Below are 22,707 nucleotides of genomic sequence, written 5' to 3'. Positions count from 1 at the left end.
AAATGTTTCAAGGAAAATGAAAGGAAATGAGAGGAAAGGGAATAACAGTTGAGTCCCGAGTTTGGTCATGTGTCATCTCTCACTTTCTCTCAGTTAATACTCACAGCCTCCCTTGACATAAGTGCCATTCGTACTGTAGAGATAAGAACACAGGTTCAGAGAGACTGATTCTCCTGCCCAAAGCCACACAGCTACTATGTGACTGAGCCAAATGTTCCCCTGCATTTTCACTCCTCATCTGAATGGTTAGTCTTGTGGCTTTCTGTGGGACCCTGTTGCAATTCTCACCTTCCATGGGCTATAGTCATTCTTGAATTCATTCATTCGGTGAATATATCTTGAGTGCACTGTGCTGGGTCTTGCAGTGCAGCAGTGAACAACACAACTCAAGTCCAAGGTCTCCTTGGGATGAGCAACCTCAGATTGATGTCAATACTGGATAACAATTGCTTTTTTTTTTTTTTTGAACAAATCCACACTCTTATTTATTTACTTTTCAATAAGTTTAAATCCTTGAAGGGTACTGCATCACATGGATTCTGTGTCCAATGGCCTTAGCAGGAAGGTTGCTTCAGACTTTGGCATGAACCATGCCACTGTTTCCACGAGCGTGAGTTCTTTCCCCAAATTACTCTGGTTTTGTTAGATTTTCCACCAGGAGTCACTGTGTTGTCCTTTGCTTTGTACACATAAGAACATCTCTTGCCTAGATAGAATTCAGTTTCATCTCAAGTATATACACCTTCAGTTTTCAGGAGAGCTGTGTGCTCCCTCTGGTTCCATACCCCGCTTATAGCCAGCAGAAACACCCTTGGACCACAGCCTTCCAGACATATTTGTCGTTTTAGAAGTTCTGGTCCCAGGAGGCTTCCACAGGGTCTAAGATTGCTTCGATAACAATTGTTAACGTGGGGTCTTTAATGTCTTCCTGCTTGTTTGCTGGCACAAACAATTTCCATTTTGGAAAGATGTTACTTCACTGGCTTGATTAAGTTTGGTCAAGAGTTTTCTTATTGTTTGTGCTTTTGCAGTGCATTATGCAGAAAGCAGTGGTGTGATTTTTTTAAAAACACTTTGTTGAGGTACAAATGACATGTAAAAAGCTGTACATATTTAATATATACAACTCGATGAGTTTGGTGATAGATATAAACCCATGAAACCATCACCGCTATGAAGGCCAAAAAGACATCCATCACGTCCCAAAGTTTCTTTACACCCCTTTTATTATAATATCGTGTATATGTGTGGTAAGAAACATAAGATCTATCTTCTCAGCAAATTTTAAGTATCCAATACAGTACTGAGATCTATAGGCACTATGCTATATAGTAGATAGTCAAAGAGTATAGAGTTTCAATTATGTAGTATAAGTAACTTCTGGAGATCTATACAGCACGTGATTTCCACATGGTAATAAAAGCTACTCCCAAATGCATTTTTTTCTCTCTCTCTCTGTCTCTCTTATTTGCTCATCTAAGAATCAGAGACATGACCATCAGGCACTAATTCCACTAAATTATATCATTCCCCATTCCATGCTTTTAAAATACGAATTCTGGGTTGATTAGCCTGCTAGATTACCAGCACTTCAGTGTGAGTTCTGTTCTACATCGTTCAATTTATGGCAGCAAGTGTCAGCAGAGCCTGAACATATTAGCTGCTTAAGAACAAAAAGCGACACGGATAGGGAGGAAAAAGAGAAAGAAATGTAGGCAAAATGTCAGGGTTCATTTGCATCTCAATGCAGCAGAGAAAGAAATCAAGATGAGAGAGGTCATGAGCGCACCTTTGCATCGTCTCCCTCCTCCACTCCACACTGTAGGACCAGAGGAGTGAAGGTAAAGCACTTGAGTTTGACCTGTTTTTCCCAGCTTATGGGCACAACCTAATAAACGCCACCAAATGAACTGACTTTCGTCATTGGCAAGATGCAATGGGGCAACACTTTTAAGATTCATCATTGAATTAAGAGTTAAGTGGAATCCTCCCTACCTGCTCCATTTTTTAATTTTTACTAAGTAAAATACTAATTTTATTGATTTTTCTTTATATTTTTTATTGTATATAAAGTAAAAAGAAACAACGTTTGGACATCAGATGAGGCAGAAAACACAGATGCAGCAATCATTGATGTAGGCAATGGATAAAGGCATAACTTTTTCCAGATCAAACAGATCATCCAGAATACACACCCACCGAGAAGTTAATCGATAAGATCAATGGACAACTCTGAAGGTTACAAGAAACAATGAGTTATTGAGGGCAAATAAAGGCATTGACATAGACTTTTCTTTTGAAAACATCCATTCAATTTATTGAAGGACGGATTCATCTACCTTTCTACATGTTGTGATAAAGATGACCTTGAGGGAGGTCAAGAAATCTTAGGTCTAATGGTATGTACTGGGGAGAGCCTTTGTCTCTGTCCACTGCAGATCGTTTTATATTAGGATTTCTAATAAGAAATGGCAAAGCAAGATGGATGACTTTTATTCCTTGGGCTAAATAGACTGTACAGGTATATGTGTGTGAATATATAATTGTAACACTGTATGTGTACACAGAAAGTATTATTTGTCATTGTTACCATAATTATTTATTTCAATACCTTCTGTTAACTTGTCTAAGATAAAAGATGTGAAACTAACTGTACAATTTCCCTTGAAATCATGAGATTCATTGCTCATTCTCAGATTAGACACACATTGGTGGTAAGCAAAGAAAACTTCCAGAATGCTGAACAGGACTGCCTCTTTCTAGAACAAGGGCTGGGGCAGAAGTTATCTCCTAGTCAACACAAGCCAGATCCTGCTTCCAAGCATGTTTTGTTTATTCCAGCTGTTGTTTTAGAACATTTGTGCATATTTAAATATTTAAATGTCGGTAGTATTCCCACAAAAATCTGGATATTTATCTACTCTTGAAAATCTGGATCTGACCACAGGTGGTCTCACATTCCCATATGGTCACCACTGGTTCAAGCCAAACAATTTTTTTTTTTTTTTTGCTGTGGTTCCCACCCTGCCCCTTGTTCATTCACTTAACTGCCCTGTAAGAATGTAAGTTTGTGACCCTTTGGGTAGGGGTTGGACTTCAACTCCACAAATTCAACAACTTGAATCAAATTCACACAAGGTTAATTCAAGCACAAAACATCTGTATTTCAGTATACAAAGAGCCTACCTGATAAATAAAATGCCTATCTGCTAACCTACCATAAGAAGTATTGACAAAATTATTCTCCTCAAGGGATCAGTGTGTTCTCTCTCAGGCATCCATGTCTATAAAAGAATCAAGCAGACAATGTTTGGTGACCCAGTAATTGATGCAAATAAGTGGTTAGATCATCTTAAAGGCAAGCTGTCATATTAAGATGCACCATCTCCTTCTAAGATGCCCACCAAGGGTATGTTCCTCCTTGGGCCATTTGCTCAGGAACTGAATGTTAAGATTTTTTTTTTTAACAGCCCCCAAATCTATGAAGATGGCTCAAAATAGGTGGGTGGGTCACTGCACCTCTGTTCCCAACCACCAGCATCAGTAACATACATGCATACTTCAGTGAGAGCACCTCACTTTTTTTACATTCTTTCTTATTTATGTTAAATAGTAAAATAATGATCATGGCAAATTTTAATGAAGATGAGAAGTAAAGAAAAATGTTTTCAAAATACAGACAGTGATATCTTAAGGAAATTTAATCTTTTTTAATTGAAGTATAGTTGATTTACAACATTGTGTTAGTTTCAGGTGTGCAGCATAGTGATTCATTTTTTTTTATATTATATTTGATTATACGCTATTACAAGATGTTGAATATAGGACCCTGTGCCATACAGTAAATCCTTATTGCTTATCTATTTTATGTAGAGCAGTTTGTATCTGTTAATCCCATACTCCTAATTTGTCCGTCCCCACCTTTGGTAGCTATAAGTTAGTTTTCTGTGAGTCTATTTCTGTTTTGTATATAGATTCATCTGTATTATTTTTTAGACTCCACATATAAGTAATATCATATAGTATTTGTCTGTCTCCAGACACTTCCATTCCCTGAGTTGTCTTTTCGTTTTGCCAGTCATTTCCTTTGCTGTACAAAAGCTTTTAAGTTTGATTAAGCCCTGTTTGTTTATTTTTGCTTTTATTTCTTTTGAGTTGGGAGACTGATTGAAGAAAATATTGCTATGATTTATGTTCAAGAATGTTTTGTCTATGTTCTCCTCTAGGAGTTTTATGGTGTCATGTCTTATATTTAGGTCTTTAGACCATCTTGAGTTTATTGTTTTATATCATGTGAAGGAATGTTCTAATTTCACTGATTTACATGTAGCTGCCCAGCTTTCCCAGCACCACTTGTTACAGAGACTGTCTTTTCTCCATTGTACATTCTTGCCTCCTTTGTTGTAGATTAGTTGACCGTAGGTGTGTGGGTTTATCTCTGGGCTCTCTATCCTGTCCCATTGATCTGTATGTCTGCTTTTGAGAACACCTCACTTTTTGCACATGCCTTTTGAGTAAGGTGTGTGTGTTCAGGGCAGGGGGCCACCTAAACATGAGCTCATAAGGAATTATGGAGGCCACATGTTCAGACACTATTTTCCCCAGTTTTATTGAGATGTAATTGACATATAACATTGTATAAGTTTAAGGTGTACACCCTGTTGATTTGATACGTTTATATATTGCAAAATGATTACCATGATAGCATTAGCTAACACCTGCGTCACATCACATAATTACCACTTCTTTTTTATGGTGAGAATATTTAAGGTCTACTCTCTTAGCAGCTTTCCAGTATATAACACAGAATTGTTAACTATAGTCACCACGCCGTACCTTAGATCCCCAGAATGTAGTCATCTTCTAACTGGAAGCTTGTGCCCTTTGACCAGCACCTCCCCTTTCCTGCACCACCTCCCCACACCCCTCCCCCAGCCGCTGGTAACTACCATCCTCTTCTTTGTTTCTAGGAGTTCCGGGTTTTTAGATTCCACATAGAGGTGACATCATAGAGTATTTGTCTTTCTCCAGACACCCTTTTAGATATTGCTGGAAACACATCATCAATTGAGAATGTGTGTTTGGTTGCGACAAGATGGATCTCACCATTACGTTCCAGCTGTTTCCTGGGAACACTCTCTTGGACTCCCGATGGAGATTTGATAAACATTTAAGTACAATCAGTTGCACATAGAAATAATCCTTTAGAGCAGTGCGATCTGCAGATAACGAGGCCCACACGTTATTTATTTATTTTTTTTTGCAACACTTGAGTTTGCTGTCTTGGCAACTATTTACACAGAATTTATTTATTTATTTATTTATTTATTTATTTATTTATTTATTTATAATATCTGTATTGGAGTATAGTTGCTTTACAATGGTGAGTTAGTTTCTGCTGTATAACAAAGTGAATCAGCTATATGTTTACATATATTCCCATATCCCCTCTCTCTTGCATCTCCTTCCCACCCTCCCTATCCCACCCCTCTAGGTAGACAAAAAGCACCGAGCTGATCTCCCTGTGCTATGTGGCCGCTTCCCACTAGCTATCTATTTTACATTTGGTAGTGTATATATGTCCATGCCACTCTCTCACTTCATCCCAGCTTACCCTTTCCCCTCCCCATGTCCTCAAGTCCCTTCTGTACATCTGCATCTTTATTCCTGTCCTGCCCCTAGGTTCTTCAGAACCTTATTTTTTTTAGATTCCATATATATGTGTTAGCATGTGGTATTTGTTTTTCTCTTTCTGACTTAATCCACTCTGTATGACAGTCTCTAGGTCCATCCACCTCACTATAAATAACTCAATTTCGTTTCTTTTTATGACTGAGTAATATTCCATTGTATATATGTGCCACATCTTCTTTATCCATTCATCTGTCGATGGACACTTAGGTTGCTTCCATGTCCTGGCTATTGTAAATAGTGCTGCAGTGAACATTGTGGTACATGACTCTTTCTGAATTATGGTTTTCTCAGGGTATATGTCCAGTAGTGGGATTGCTGGGTCATATGGTAGTTCTACTTGTAGTTTTTTAAGGAACCTCCATACTGTTCTCCTTAGTGGCTGTATCAGTTTACATTCCCACCAACAGTGCAAGAGGGTTCCCTTTTCTCTACACCCTCTCCAGCATTTATTGTTTGTAGATTTTTTGATGATGGCCATTCTGACTGGTGTGAGGTGATACCTCATTGTAGTTTTGATTTGCATTTCTCTAATGATTAGTGATGTTGAGCCTCCTTTCATGTGTTTGTTGGCAATCTGTATATCTTCTTTGGAGAAATGTCTATTTAGGCCTTCTGCCCATTTGTGGATTGGGTTGTTTGTTTTTTTGATATTGAGCTGCATGAGCTGCTCGTAAATTTTGGCGATTAATCCTTTGTCAGTTGCTTCGTTTGCAAATATTTTCTCCCATTCTGAGGGTTGTCTTTTCATCTTGTTTATGGTTTCCTTTGCTGTGCAAAAGCTTTGAAGTTTCATTAGGTCCCATTTGTTTATTTTTGTTTTTATTTCCATTTCTCTAGGAGGTGGGTTAAAAAGGATCTTGCTGTGATTTATGTCATAGAGTGTTCTGCCTATGTTTTCCTCTAAGAGTTTTATAGTGTCTGGCCTTACATTTAGGTCTTTAATCCATTTTGAGTTTAGTTTTGTGTATGGTGTTAAGGAGTGTTCTAATTTCATTCTTTTACATGTACCTGCCCAATTTTCCCAGCTCCACTTATTGAAGAGGCTGTCTTTTCTCCATTGTATTATCTTGCCTCCTTTATCAAAGATAAGTTGACCATATGTGCGTGGGTTTATCTCTGGGCTTTCTATCCTCTTCCACTGATCTATATTTCTTTGTTTGTTAGGCCCACACTTTAAATGCTGCTTTCTAAAATTATTGTTTCAGAGAATGGCTGTTTCTTAAACTTACCGTGTCTTAAGGACCATGTACAGATTATAGGATATTTGTTCTCAGAATATGCATAGTTAAATATGATCTTCTTTAAATGGAGAGAAGTTGCTCTCTACTAGGTGGAAAGGTTAATTTGGTATGCTTTCCACAATTTTGTATGTATCTTACACCAAAACTAGGACTTTATAGAACCATGAAATTGGTGGCTGCTTCTAACACACTCAAGGGAAAAAATCATCAGTATAAAAATGCAAATATGTTTATTTATATATATATATATATATATATATATACACACAATATGTTTATGTGTATATGCTTATATGTGTATGTATGTGCAATACGGATACATATTTCTTTACTTAATGAGAAAATTATGCACTATAATTGTGTGCTCCTATTGAAGGTGGTTGTTTGCTGCAGACAGTAGTAGTGGAGATAAATGCACTGATATTTTTCAGCATCGTCAAAGCTTTCAAGAGTAACAGTATAACCTTAGAAGGGAAGCCAATACAAGTCTAAGCAGAAGTGAGTTTCTCATTGTCATCTTTCAAATTCTGCCACATTCAACTCCTGATTTTCCTCTGTAACGTTTTTAAGCTTGTACTTCTAACCCCCTTAGGTATCAATCTCTCCCAAATAGTGCATTTGGCTCTATTTCTATGTCAGTGAATTATCTTTTATGAAGGGGGCCTTTGGAAAGAAAGATACTTGGGTTCAAAAGATGCTCATAGTGCTTTTTTTAAAATTGAAAAATTATTCACAAAAATTTGACCATGGGATATAGAATGACAAATACTGCGTCAATATGATTTTCTGTAAAATCATATTAAATTAAATCTCTTAAATATTTTAATACCTCTTATTCTATTTACTAACATAAGTTAGTTCAATATTTTATACAAAAGTTAACAGAATTCAAATGAATTTTGAAAACTAGTATTAATTATGATGGGTACATGTTTGAAGGGGTTCCCCCAAATCAATATTTCCATTAACATAATTATTTTCATCAACTTCAAAGTCATTAAAAGAATGAACTATGTCATAGTTATAGACTTACATCTGAATCTTTGGTTTAAGGAATGTTTTTTAATGAAAGTGTCTTTTCATTGCCAACTTCTTGGTAAGGAAAAATAAGCTACTTTTTTGAGATCAAAATGAGAGTTTTTAACCCAAACATATTTGGTATCCAAAATATGGATAAAATATAGGTGACTGAAAAGAAGATAGTCCCTAAAATTTCAACCAAGGAATTTCAGGTAAGAGCCAAAGAGAGCATTGCTGTAACGATACCCAAAACAGCAGGAATCACTGTAGCTGCCTTCCAACAGCTGCATATTGTCTCAACAGTGGAACTTGGAAACTGGCAGAAAAATGCAAAGTACATCTCCAGCTGCCTTCTCTGGTTTCTTCCTGGCTGTTCATTTGGTTTATTTAACATTATTTACTTTCTTTTTTAAACTTCTAAGGGACAGAGATGTACAGTCATTCTGTTTTAAAAGCCATCCTGTCTCCTTTCAGCTCCTCTGCATCAGACATGTATTTTCCTTGAGGGTATCTTTAGCATATTTGCTAAAATTCCAAGGGATTCAGAAGAAAGATATAATAAAATTATTTGCTCAGCTAAGAGTCGGAGTTTAAGTAAATGATCTGTTACTGTTAGAAAATTCAGTTTAGGGTTTCCCTGGTGGCGCAGTGGTTAAGAATCTGCCTGCCAATGCAGGGGACACGGGTTCGATCCCTGGTCAGGGAGGATCCCACATTCCACGGAGCAACTAAGCCCATGCGCCACAACTACTGAGCCTGCGCTCTAGAGCCCACGAGCCACAACTACTGAAGCCCATGCGCCTAGAGCCCACACTCCACAACAAGAGAAGCCACCGCAATGAGAAGCCTGCGCACCGCAACAAAGAGTAGCCCCCGCTCTCCGCAACTAGAGAAAGCCTGCATGCAGCAATGAAGACCCAACGCAGCGAAAAACAATAAATTAAAAAAATAAAATAATAAAATAAATAAATTTATTTATAAAAAAGAAAATTCAGTTTCTTGTCTCACTCTGTGTATTTGCACATATGGATTCTTCTCAATCTGTTTACAGTAAAGCAAGTGTTGTGAAACCCTTTTGTGAAGCTGGTGTTCAACTCAGAGATGTTAACAAATCAACACCTAGAATATTCAAGTGCTTTGTCTCTTTAGAAAAAGACTTACTGTGATTCCCTGTTTAGCTAATCTGTCATGCTATGTCAGCATTGCATGGTACAGACTTGAGATAGCATTATGCTATGAATAGTCTTCAAAATTTGAACTCGTGTTTGATAAGATTTGGCAGTATTTAAATTATTTTGCAGATTTGGAAAATTAATTTAAGAATGTTAATTATGTTAGGTACTGCTGGGATTGACAAAGATAATTCTAGGGCTTCTCTGGTGGCGCAGTGGTTGAGAATCTGCCTGCTAATGCAGGGGACACGGGTTCGAGCCCTGGTCTGGGAAGATCCCACATGCCGCAGAGCAACTAGGCCCGTGAGCCACAACTACTGAGCCTGCGTGTCTGGAGCCTGTGCTCCGCAACAAGAGAGGCCGCGATAGTGAGAGGCCCGTGCACCGCGATGAAGAGTGGCCCCCACTTGCCGCGACTGGAGAAAGCCCTCGCACAGAAACGAAGACCCAACATAGCAATCAATCAATCAATCAATCAATCAATCAATCTATCTTTAAAAAAAAAAAAAAAAAAGATAATTCTATATCCATACTGGATCCAAACAGAATACATCATAGGCCTAGAATTACATTCGGGTTAGGGTGATGAGTTCAATTATTATGTTAAACTATATGAAATTCCTGCTATTTGCCTGTTTTTGCCCTATATACATGGCAATGATTTAATATGACTCAATATATAAGGTAATGTTTCAATTTGCATTCATGTCAATTCATTTCTGAATTGATCTAGCTTCTACAGAAGGAGAAAGTAGGAGCATATTGGGAATGTTGGGATAAAGTTGGGTCTATTTAATAAGATGAGGAGAGGGTCCTCTGTGTTCTCTCCGAGAGTACGGTTAACCTAGAGAAGCCTTAGCCACAGAGGAAGGCCCCTGGCAGGGACAGTGTCACCATCTCCCTTATTCATTCTGTTAACCTTTGCACATCACTATCTATAGTAAAGGAACATCTATGCTGTGGTCACCAAAGAGATCAGTCCTGTGTGTAGACCCCTGGGGTATGTACAGCTACAGTGATAACAGCATCCAGAGGAGTCCAGAGCATTCTCTGGTGTCCTGTGGCCAGGACACGTTACTGTGTTGTGTTACGTGGGAGAGCCAGTGGCCAGTGGATGACAGCTGTGACAGGAGGGCTGTTCCGAGGTAAGGAGCAGAAGACTTTGTCACTGGATTTTATATTATATGACACCACCCAGAAACTTCAAATCCTGCTCACATCAGCGATAGATGGGTGATTGGTTATTCTGCCGTCTCTTGTTTGTGAGCTAAGTCTGGAGAGAAAAGCACGACTTACGGAAATGAAAGGAGGGAAGTGAGGGTGTGATGACTCAGTCAGTGGCATCAGCAGGAAGCCAAGAGAGGAGGTGTCTGACCTGCCTTCATTGCATGGGCTCTTTCCACACCCATGTCTTTCCTCGTTTTCTCCTTGGTTCTAATGTCCTGTCTTCCTCCTACTAATAAACAACAAGCAAACAAACAAAAAGGAATGCTGACAACTTTATACATAGATAATTTAAGAATTTCTTTGCAAAAACAGATGATTGGAAACATTGATTTTGCCACCAGGAGAAGAGCTGATAGTTATCTTGAAGACACTGATTCTAACATAGTTAAGCGTTTAGGGTTTGGAGTCGGAAAGAGCTCAGGGTGGTGCTTAACTCTGTCATTTACAGGCTAGGATCATAGAAAAGTTACTCAACTTTCCTCCCCCCTCCTTCTCTCTCTGTTCCTTCTCCTTCTCCTCCTTTTGTTGAGAACATTTAAGTTCTATCTCTTAGCAAATCTCAATTATAAGATACAGTGTTATCAATTATAGTCACCAGGTTATACTAAGATCCTCAAACTTTATTGATCTTACCGCTGAAAGTTTGTACCCTTTTGCCAACGTCTCCCTCACTCAGGTTCTTTAAACCTTGATTTTTTTTCATCTATAAAATGAAAATGAATTATTTATCTAGAAAATCAATGCAATCAAACCCTTATATATTGTTAGTGGAAATTTAAAACTGTAGGGCCCTTTGGAAAATTGTCTGGTTATATCTTAAGAAGTTAAACATAAATTTATCATTTAACCAAGTACTTTCACTCCTAGTTATCTACCCAAGAGTAATAAAAACATATACACACAAAGACCTGCATGTAATGTTTTTGTAGTAACATCATTCACAATAAACAAAACGTGGAAAATCCCAAAAGTTCAACTGGTAGGTGGATAAAGTACGGTTTATCCACACAATGAAATAATAGTAATAAAAGGGAACAAAAACCTCACACATGCTACGACATGGATGAACCTCAAAAATATTACACCAAGCAAAAGAAGCCAGACACAAAAGGCCACATATTATATGATTACATTTCAATGAAATGTTCAGGAAAGGCACATTTATAGAGATAGAAAGTACTTTGGTGGTTGCTTGGAGCTGGGGATGAAAATGGGGATTAACTACAAGCAGACATGAGGGTCTTATTAGAGGGACAAGAATTTTCTAAAACTGGTTTATGGTACTAGTTATGCACCTCAGTAAATCTACTAAAAGTCATGAATTGTACATTTAGAACAGGTGAATTTTATGGTATGTAAATTATACTTCAATAAAGCTCTTAAGAAATCAATGCAATTGGGCTTCCCTCGTAGCACAGTTGTTAGGAATCCACCTGCCGAGGCAGGGGACACGGGTTCAAGCCCTGGTCTGGGAAGATCCCACATGCTGTGGAGCTACTGGGCCCCTGAGCTGCAACTACTGAGCCTGCGCTCTAGAGCCCGTGAGCCACAACTACTGAGCCCACGTACTGCAACTGCTGAAGCCCACGTGCCTAGATCCCGTGCTCCGCAACAAGAGAAGTCACTGCAATGAGAAGCCCGTGCACCACAGCGAAGAGTAGCCCCCGCTCGCCTCAACTAGAGAAAGCCCGTGCACAGAAATGAAGACCCAATGCAGCCAAAAATAAATATAAAAATTTATTTAAAAAAAGTCAATGCAATCAATTCAAACTATTAAATCTGATAAGTAAATTCAGTACAAAGATTAGTTAAAATATTGATATATAAAAAATCAATAGGTTTAAAAAAAAATAAACCAGTAATAACAAATTAGAACATTTAATGGGAAAAAAAGATCTCAATTTCAAGAACAGCAAATACTCCCTGGCTTAGTTTCCTTACTTATAAATGGGATGGTGGTATCTGTCTCATAAATATGGTGTGAGGATTAAATGAAGTCTTATTTGTAAAGTGTGAAGAACGTTATCTGAGACATAGGAAATGCTTACAATGTTATTAAACCTTAATACTGAGTCACAAGATATAGAAACAAGAACATTTATCAGAACATTCTTGGTAGAAGTAAAAAATGAAAAATAACCTAACAGTCATTAATTTTAAAATGATTATATGAATAATGCCAATACCATGAAGACTGTATAGCCTTTTAAAAGAACGGCATCAATCCACATGCTTTAGCCTAGAAAAACCTCCACGATACACTGCTAACTGAAAACAGCAAGTTACAGCACAATAAAAATATAATGATTCAATTTAAGTTAAAAACACTTTGAGTGTCTACATGAGTGCATAACTTCATAAAACAAGAGGTTCTGAGCTGATACATCTCAATCTGGAGTGTGAGTGATAAGTAAGAGGGAGAGAGGATGTGAACTTTTTATTTTGCATTTCTGTATTGCTTAAATATTTAAACACAAGTATATAGTCAGTGACTTGCATGTGATTAAAATGGAAAGTGAAAAAAATAAGCCATCGTATCCACTTTGTGGAGTGGGCTGCCGTGATCCCATGAGCCTTTGTGTATAAAGAGCAGAACACTGCCAGCAGCAGAAGAAACTCACATCCGATGCACTCACTTCCCAGAGCTGAATAGAAGAAATACTGCTTCGTGGGTCAACTTTAAAGTCATGTGGAAGAGATGTAAAATATATGTGAAGAAACCTTATGCTACAGAGTATACTAGTCATTTTCATTTTTTCCGAAGTTGAGTAAAACCATTCCCCTTGAATTGTGCTGCAAATATGACTTTGGTTCAGAAATTGGAAAGTGCAGTTAATATTGGAAGAACATTGAGGTCAACAACTTGTTTACTACACTGTGTTGTCCAAAGTTAGTTAGAATATTATCATTTATGAATGGATAAAGAAGATGTGGCACATATATACAATGGAATATTATTCATCTATAAAAAGAAACAAAATTGAGTTATTTGTAGTGAGGTGGATGGACCTAGAGTCAGTCATGCAGAGTGAAGTAAGTCAGAAAGAGAAAAACAAATACCATATGCTAACACATATATATGGAATCTAAAAAAAAAAAGGTTCTGAAGAACCTAGGGGCAAGACAGGAATAAAGACGCAGACGTAGAGAAGGGACTTGAGGACACGGGGGGCGGGGAGGGTAAGCTGGGACGAAGGAAGACAGTGGCATGGACATATATACACTACCAAACGTAAAATAGATAGCTAGTGGGAAGCAGCTGCATAGCACAGGGAGATCGGCTCGGTGCTTTGTGACCACCTAGAGGGGTGGGATAGGGAGGGTGGGAAGGAGATGCAAGAGGGAGGGGATATGGGGATATATGTATAGCTGATTCACTTTGTTATACAGCAAAAACTAACACAACATTGTAAAGCAATTATAGTCCAATAAAGATGTTTAAAAAAAAAAGAATAAAAGTACACTATTGTATATATGAATAATATATATTTACTCAACATGAAGAAATAGTATTTTCAATGTCTTTATCAAAACTCAGTCTGTATTTAAAGCCAAAATCGTGTCATGTAGAAAAGAGGCAAAATAACAGGAATATTTCTCTCTCAACTATGGATAATATAAAGCTTTCCTGGAATTCAGTTTGACTTTCTTGGGAAAAAAGTTTTAATAGAGTTTATAATTTGTTTAAAGTGGAAACGTGTGCATTTGTTCTCTGGCTGCAATAAATTAGTTCCCTGATATAAAAAAAAAAGAATATTATCATTTATATAATGGGTGGTCTGGATAAGGAAAACCTAGAGATACACAGATATAAACAAAAGCCCAGCTTCATTTTTCTGGCTTTTATCTAATTTGAAATATTCCAAGTGGTAGAACTTCTATCCATTCTCCTGAGAGCCTTTCTATTAGTCAAATATTTCTAATTATCAGGAAGCATTTCCTGACATTCAGTCTAAATTTTTATCTTTCTTATGGCATTATATAATTTAGTTAATTATATTATCCTATTAGCAGATGAAAGATATTTATCTTGTTACCCATTTTCTTGTTATTGCAGCATGACTATGTGGTTCTAAAGCAAACGGGAAGTGAAGTGACTATTGTTTTCTTTTATTTCCTTCTTCTGTCCCATAGATACAGAGAGTCAGATCAATAGGAAACAGAATACAGGGTGATTATGTGCCACCGCACAATTGGTCACTGTCACTATCTACGCATGAAGGGGAAGCCTGTTCTCCTAGGAAGGTTACTTTCTCCCTCAAGAAGCAAGATATTTGGTAATCTATTTTTGTTTGTCTGAGTTTCTCCTGCTGGCTATTAGTAATGCTATAGGGGAGGAACAAAGAGAGAAAGTTCTAAGAATCAGTCTTAAGATTCTGAAATTAACAGCAAAAAATGTATTCTATGTTGTTTGCATGTAATACTAACCTAAAGTTCACTCAGACGTGAGTAAAATGTTAGGCTCTGAAAAGACAGAAGTAAACTACAAGTCCTCTTGTTAAGATGAATGGGAGAGAAAAAAACCCCACTGATTGAGTCACATGGGCTGTTTCTGTAGCAGGTGCCTGAAACAGCTATTTTCCAAAGGACGGCTGATAAAAACAGGAGATGGGAAAATCAATACTTTGGGCCAATACTGGTCACAATTCACTAAGACAGCAAGCTTGGGACAAGCCAAGGAAAAATATGCCTTTCCTCTGAAGCATCTGAATCAAGGTTCCCCAGGCTTCTGCCTTCTCTCTTAAGTCACTGGGTCTCCACAGTCTTTGACACCCTAATACCTAGAGTCAGTATCACTAAATGTCCTTCTGGGCACATTTCACTTGGTGAAACAATAAACAGTCATAGGAAAAATCTTAAAAACTCAGGGTACGCATGGGCCAGAACTCCCGTGCTATTTTATACCAGCCCACCCTCCACCTTACTCTCCATATTTAAACATGCCCCTTTTCTTGAACTAGTAATCACCAAAGTACAGAAACTTGTTTCAAAATATTCATAGTAGTATTTACTGGGACTACACTGATTTAAGTCTACCCATAGTCTTGAATTTTAAGGGCTATTACATTTTAATTTAATAAAAATTGCATTGAGTGTGTCTTAAAAGCTACTTGAATACGTGTTCTGTTTGTCTTATTAATTCATTTAACCTCATCACAAATTCAGAGAAAATGACTTAGTTCATGGTGTGAGATGACAAACTAGGAAACCCTTGGCAGGGGAGAACTCTTGTCAGTATCTCTTCCCGAGCCCAGGAGATGATGAATCTGGGGTCACAGTATCACTGACAATATTTGGTGTGAAAAACAAAGCATGGCAAATGCACTGGATGGTGACAATAGAAGTGCCTCTGTGACAGGTTGCAGGAGTCTTACGAGCTGTATCGGAGACTTGGAATACTAAGGACCACATCTGAAAAGGAAAGCCCAGGCCAGTTTTGTGCTTCCCTTGGTAATCAGCACTAAAGACCTTTGAAAAGTATTAAGCCTAGTGGGTTTAAATGAACGTTCCAAGTCTCTCTACTCTCCTATCCGCCCACCTCCCACTGCCTTTTTTTGGCACATCCAATAATAAGGATAATTCCTTTTAAATGATTTCTGGGCAGCGGTTCCCTCCTTGATAACAATGTATCCTGCTCAGTGAGCACTATAGACTTCAGAACATTGTAATCTACAAAAGGCAGAATTGTCTCCACCAAATGCAGAAATCTGATAATGCAGTGGGGGAAGACTTAGCGCCCTTGAGTGTGCTCTAGGGCCAAACTCACCAGTGTGGACTCTCCTTGCATGTCCAGCCAGGGCAGCTCCGGAACCCTGAGAGATGGGACTCCAGTTAGGGGAAGGCTGAGGGGCTGGTCCAGCAGACCTTCCCTGGGAGGGCCACCTAGCACCACGTGGCACGTCGATCCCAAAGCCACTAGGGGGTTCTCCAGAGTGGCCAGAGTGCCAGTAGGGACAGACCAAGAACCTTAGAGGAAGCCCAACCCTGGGTTTGGAGGGACCACACTTCCAAAGTTCTCAAATGATTGCCAGCATCTACAGGATGTCCCAGTGTCCATCTCCTCTCTCTCATGGTCTAATTTTCTTCCTGGGACACTTTTCCTGGCGTTCTAGATTCTTAAATCAAGGACATTCAGTAAATCATACAGGCCTGCCCAGTAGCTTTTTAGAGCTGATGTTTCTAAATCCTTCCTCTCTTGGTGTACAACTCTTCCATCTTCCAAGGGTTATGCCTAAGGTCTCCAATCTCTTGGTGACACCATAACCAATGAAACATTTTGTAAAGTCATCTCACTCAACTCAGTGTTTCATTTTTTAGGGAAGAAATTGGTGTAATGTGATTAGATAAGCAGAACTTTCATCCTTGTCTTATGAGGAAATGATGTCACCCTTTTGAAAGGAAACATCAAAGAAGCAACCAACAAAGGCCAGCATTGCCTTATACAATACAAGCGGGTGAGAACCATTGTCTCTCTAGGCAGGAACAATTTTGTATTGTTAGAGACTTCTTTCTCTTGGTAATTCTCCTCTGGATTTTCTCTCTGTTGCCCGCACACCAATCTTTCATCCCCTTTCCTCATCCCACCCTGCATTTGGTGGCAAAGGTCAACCACATCCATAAAAACATGACACAAGTGTTTCTCAAACAAAATCTTTTCTAGCTTAGCCGTGACAGCTACTAGAACAATCCAAATGTGAAAGGGCTTCCCACCCTGATGATTTGGAAAACCCAATTCAAAAAGAAACTTTGTTCTGGAGAAACATGAAATGTATCCACTGAAAACAAATTAAGCTCTTTCACTGGTAAAAATAAAAAGGATTCAGGCAAATCAAAGTACCACTTGTTACAGAGATTGTTATGTCTGATTGGTCCAATGTTCCACTGACACCCTCTACCAAGTTTAATTGCCTCCGTAGCATTCTATTTGGTGTTGGGTTTCCTGTTTGTCTAATCAAGGCAGCAAAGTACACCGTGTGCTCTTCTCACAGGGCATATCCTGCTTCACCCACTAACTGTCAAGATTTGGGAAAAGGTCAACTAAGCTTATCTAAACACCTACTACGAATCAGAAAATCTTGAATGCCTATCTTTACTCAAAGGTAACATAAATCAAAGTACATACTTACTATAAAATAGCTTGGTCTGCTTAATGATCTTGCCCAAGGAATTCACCATTTCAATAATAATATTAATATACTATGATCTGTTTATTAACGTTTTATAGATTAGAAAGTGTGTGTACATATGTAACTTTATTCACTTTTAAAACAGCATTTGGAAATAGGTAATATTATTTTTCTTATTTTATTATGGATGAGGAAATTGTTGTTCAAACAATGTACATAATCGGGCTCACAAATGTATAGCCAAAGTAGTAACCAAAGTTTCCATTATACCACGTTACCTCCCATGAATTCTTAGACTGAAGTATGGATAGTTCGTGAACTTGTAATTAGTTATTAAACACAAGAGGAAGAGATGGGCTCCTGATATTGTATCTGAAGCTTGATCCCTCCCTTTTCTTTCCAGAGCAGTACAGCATCAAGACAGCCTGGGACCTGGGACCCTTTGCTGCAGTGCTTGCTCCTGGATACACCTCTCCTCAAGCAACAAAATACAAAGAAACTATAAGGGACTAAAAATAACTGCATGCATGCACAGCTGGGGCAAATTATGGACAAAAGATACAAAAAAGACCAAAAAGACCAACTGCCACTTCCGAAGAGCAGGGAGCAAAAGCAGGGTACTGCGCATGCCCCCAGCGCTCAGCACCACCAAAAGGGTGGGCAAGCCACCCCTTCAGTCTGACCCCTGGACACACCTCTACCCTCACCCCATGTGAGGAACCAGCTCGGCTCCCCCCTCCCCTCCCCCCCCCCCAGGGAGCAAGTAAGCAAGGGAAACTGTTACTTGTTCTCCCTCCCGGCTGCTGCAGCAGGGCCCCCAATAAACCCTTGCATGAATTTCTTGTCTGCCCTCTAATCAATTTCTATTGATTAAGTGGGCTAAGAACCCTGGTGGGTAACAGCATCATATCCTACCCTAGTCATCCTGAGCTGATTAGTGGCACCAAATGATGACCCCAAGTTACGTGGAGAACCCAAAGTTGCTATCCCCCCTCTGAATAGTTTCATGGCATGAAAGACCAAGGAATATCACAACGGTACATACAAAATCTCAGATTATGGTAGGGGAGGACACAAGGGAGATTCTTGACCTCGCCATCGCTTTGTTTTGTTGCTAAAAGTTTAACAGCTCTAGAAGTTGAGGGCATTCGATGGTGGGATTAGAGAGTATCATCTTTAATTTTTTTTTTGAATGATATTATTCCTCTGCCCTTGAAGCTGCATGTGTCAGAGGGCAAGATATCCTGATTGGTCCTGGGATTGTTAAGTCAAGGCACTGTGCATCCACTCCTTAGTTCAATTACAGAAGAACATAGCTGGTGCACCCTTTGTAAAGACACAGTTTTCTGATACAGGGTAAAGGCATAGCAATCTCTCATTAGAATTTAAGCTCTATGAGGACAGGGATTTTTTTCTGCTTTGTTCACTGCTATCTCCTTATTGCCTATAAAAGTGCCTGATACATCATAAGGATTGAATAGGTAATATTTGGATGGAGAATCTATATATATTTAAAAATCAACACTTTCTCAGATATGACTGTCCTAACCTTAAGGGGCATGGTGTGGTAGAGACTTATTATAGGCTCTAGTACTCATTTCCCCCATTCCTCCCTGTAACAAGACCCTTAATTTTTATCTGGGTGAATGGCTATTTAGAAGAAAGATTGAATTTCTCCCTCTCCCTGTCAGCTAGGCATGGCCCTGTGGCTGGGCTCTAACGCGTAAGGGGAATCTCTTGTCCAAGTTAAGGCGGGTACCCTTGCCCCCTTCCTGCTGACTGGGTTGTCTGTGCGATGGCTGGGATGCCAGAGGTCATGGTGTAGGAGTCTTCTGTTGAGGATGGAGGAGCAATTCCATGGATACAGTCGGGAACCCTGACAACCACAGCACTGGTACCAGACGTCTTTTACACAAGAAGTAAATAAAACTCAGTCTTGAATAAGCCACTGCTATTTTCGGTTTTCTGTCACTCACAGTCAGAACTAATCCTAATGGATACAAATGCACTGTCATACATAGTATTAGTGATAGAGAAATAAATATCATTCCGGAATATATTTATAAAGTTAGCTAATCATTGGCTTAACACATCGCGTTTATTTATATAGTCTTAGTTTTGTGTTTCCTGAAAATGAATGGTATGATGTGTTGCTCTGGCTTGTAATCAACGTTGATTTTTTTTATTTTTTTATTTTTTATACAGCAGGTTCTTATTAGTCATCAATTTTATACACATCAGTGTATACATGTCAATCCCAATCACCCAATTCATCACACCACCACCACCATCCCCCCGCCACTTTCCCCCCTTTTTACCAAATTCATTGATTAGCTATAGTAGTTTTCTGGTGGCATCTTTAGGATTCTCTATGTATAGTATCATGTCATCTGCAAACAGTGACAGTTTTACTTCTTCTTTTCCAATTTGGATTCCTTTTATTTCTTTTTCTTCTCTGATTGCTGTGGCTAAAACTTCCAAAACTATGTTGAATAATAGTGTTGAGAGTGGACATCCTTGTCTCATTCCTGATCTTAGAGGAAATGCTTTCAGTTTTTCAACATTGAGAATGATGTTGGCTGTGGATTTGTCATATATGGCCTTTATTATGTTGAGGTAGGTTCCCTCTATGCTTACTTTCTGGAGAGTTTTTATCATAAATGGGTGTTGAATTTTGTCAAAGGCTTTTTCTGCATCTATTGAGATGATCATATGGTTTTTATTCTTCATTTTGTTAATATGGTGTATCACATTGATTGATTTGCATATATTGAAGAATCCTTGCATCCCTGGGATAAATCCCACTTGATCATGGTGTATGATCCTTTTAATGTGTTGTTGGATTCTGTTTGCTAGTATTTTGTTAAGGATTTTTGCATCTATATTCATCAGTGATATTGGTCTGTAATTTTCTTTTTTTGTAGTATCATTGTCTGGTTTTGGTATCAGGGTGATGGTGGCCTCATAGAATGAGTTTGGGAGTGTTCCTGCCTCTGCAATTTTTTGGAAGAGTTTGAGAAGGATGGTTATTAGCTCTTCTCTAAATGTTTGATAGAATTCACCTGTGAAGCCATCTGGTCCTGGACTTTTGTTTGTTGGAAGATTTTTAATCACAGTTTCAATTTCATTATTTGTGATTGGTCTGTTCATATTTTCTATTTCTTCCTGGTTCAGTCTTGGAAGGTTATACCTTTCTAAGAATTTGTCCATTTCTTCCAGGTTGTCCATTTTATTGGCATAGAGTTGCTTGTACTAGTCTTAGGATGCTTTGTATTTCTGCGGTGTCTGTTGTAACTTCTCCTTTTTCATTTCTAATTTTATTGATTTGAGTCCTCTCCCTCTTTTTCTTGATGAGTCTGGCTAATGGTTTATCAATTTTGTTTATCTTCTCAAAGAACCAGCTTTTAGTTTTATTGATCTTTGCTATTGTTTTTTGTTTCTATTTCATTTATTTCTGCTCTGATTTTTATGATTTCTTTCCTTCTGCTAATTTTGGGTTTTGTTTGTTCTTCTTTCTCTAGTTCCTTTAGGTGTAAGGTTAGATTGTTTATTTGAGATTTTTCTTGTTTCTTTAGGTAGGCTTGTATAGCTTAAAACTTCCCTCTTAGAACTGCTTTTGCTGCATCCCATAGGTTTTGGATCATCGTGTTTTCATTGTCATTTGTCTCTAGGTATTTTTTGATTTCCTCTTTGATTTCTTCAGTGATCTCTTGGTTATTTAGTAACATAATGTTTAACCTCCATGTGTTTGTGATTTTTATGTTTTTTCCCTGTAATTCATTTCTAATCTCATAGCGTTGTGGTCAGAAAAGATGCTTGATATGATTTCAATTTTCTTAAATTTACTGAGGCTTGATTTGTGACCCAAGATGTGATCTATCCTGGAGAATGTTCCATGTGCACTTGAGAAGAAAGTGTAATCTGCTGTTCTGGGATGGAATGTCCCATAAATATCAATTAAATCTATCTGGTCTACTGTGTCATTTAAAGCCTGTGTTTCCTTATTTATTTTCATTTTGGATGATCTGTCCATTGGTGCAAGTGAGGTGTTAAATTCCCCCACTATTATTGTGTTACTGTCGATTTCCTCTTTTATAGGTGTTAGCAGTTGCCTTATGTATTGAGGTGCTCCTGTGTTGGGTGCATATATATTTATAATTGTTATATCTTCTTCTTGGATTGATCCCTTGATCATTATGTAGTGTCCTTCCTTGTCTCTTGTAACATTCTTTATTTTAAAGTCTATTTTATCTGAGATGAGTATTGCTACTCCAGCTTTATTTTGATTTCCATTTGCATGGAATATCTTTTTCCATTGCCTCACTTTCAGTCTGTATGTGTCTCTAGGTCTGAAGTGGGTCTCTTGTAGACAGCATCTATATGGGTCTTGTTTTTGTATCCATTCAGCAAGCCTGTGTCTTTTGGTTGAAGCATTTAATCCATTCACGTCTAAGGTAATTATCCTTATGTATGTTCCTATGACAATTTTCTTAATTGTTATGGGTTTGTTTTTGTAGGTCCTTTTCTTCTCTTATGTTTCCCACTTGGAGAAGTTCCTTTAGCATTTGTTGTAGAGCTGGTTTGGTGGTGCTGAATTCTCTTAGCTTTTGCTTGTCTGTAAAGCTTTTTATTTCTCCATCGAATCTGAATGAGATCCTTGCCAGGTAGAGTAATCTTGGTTGTAGGGTCTTCCCTTTCATCACTTTAAGTATATCATGCCACTCCCTTCTGGCTTGTAGAGTTTCTGCTGAGAAATCAGCTGTTAACCTTATGGGAGTTCCCTTGTATGTTATTTGTCGTTTTTCCCTTGCTGCTTTCAATACTTTTTCTTTGTTTTTAATTTTTGCCAAGTTGATTACTATGTGTCTCAGCGTGTTTCTCCTTGGGTTTCTGCTGTATGGGACTCTCTGTGCTTCCTGGACTTGGGTGGCTATTTCCTTTCCCATGTTAGGGAAGTTTTCGACTATAATCTCTTCAAATATTTTCTCGGGGCCTTTCTCTCTCTCTTCTACTTCTGGGACCCCTATAATGTGAATGTTGTTGCGTTTAATGTTATCCCAGAGGTCTCTTAGGCTGTCTTCATTTCTTTTCATTCTTTTTTCTTTATTTTGTTCCACAGCAGTGAATTCCACCATTCTGTCTTCCAGGTCATTTATCTGTTTTTCTGCCTCAGTTATTCTGCTATTGATTCTTTCTAGTGTAGTTTTCATTTCAGTTATTGTATTG

The 22,707-nt window shown here is 38.3% G+C and overlaps 1 pseudogene across 1 annotated transcript; it reads right to left on the bottom strand.

The window, feature by feature from the left end:
* Positions 1-474: 474 nt before the first annotated feature.
* Positions 475-5,520, bottom strand: LOC309657251 (large ribosomal subunit protein eL33 pseudogene; annotated as a pseudogene). The gene has a single exon. The product of its transcript is annotated as a large ribosomal subunit protein eL33 pseudogene (transcript).
* Between the last annotated feature and the right edge of the window lie 17,187 nt (positions 5,521-22,707).

Source organism: Balaenoptera physalus (assembly GCF_965194825.1).
Source record: "Balaenoptera physalus genome assembly, chromosome: 3".
Taxonomy (NCBI): Eukaryota; Metazoa; Chordata; class Mammalia; order Artiodactyla; family Balaenopteridae; genus Balaenoptera; species Balaenoptera physalus.
The sequence above is the reverse complement of the archived record's forward strand: the minus strand, read 5'-3'. Positions and strand labels throughout refer to the sequence as shown.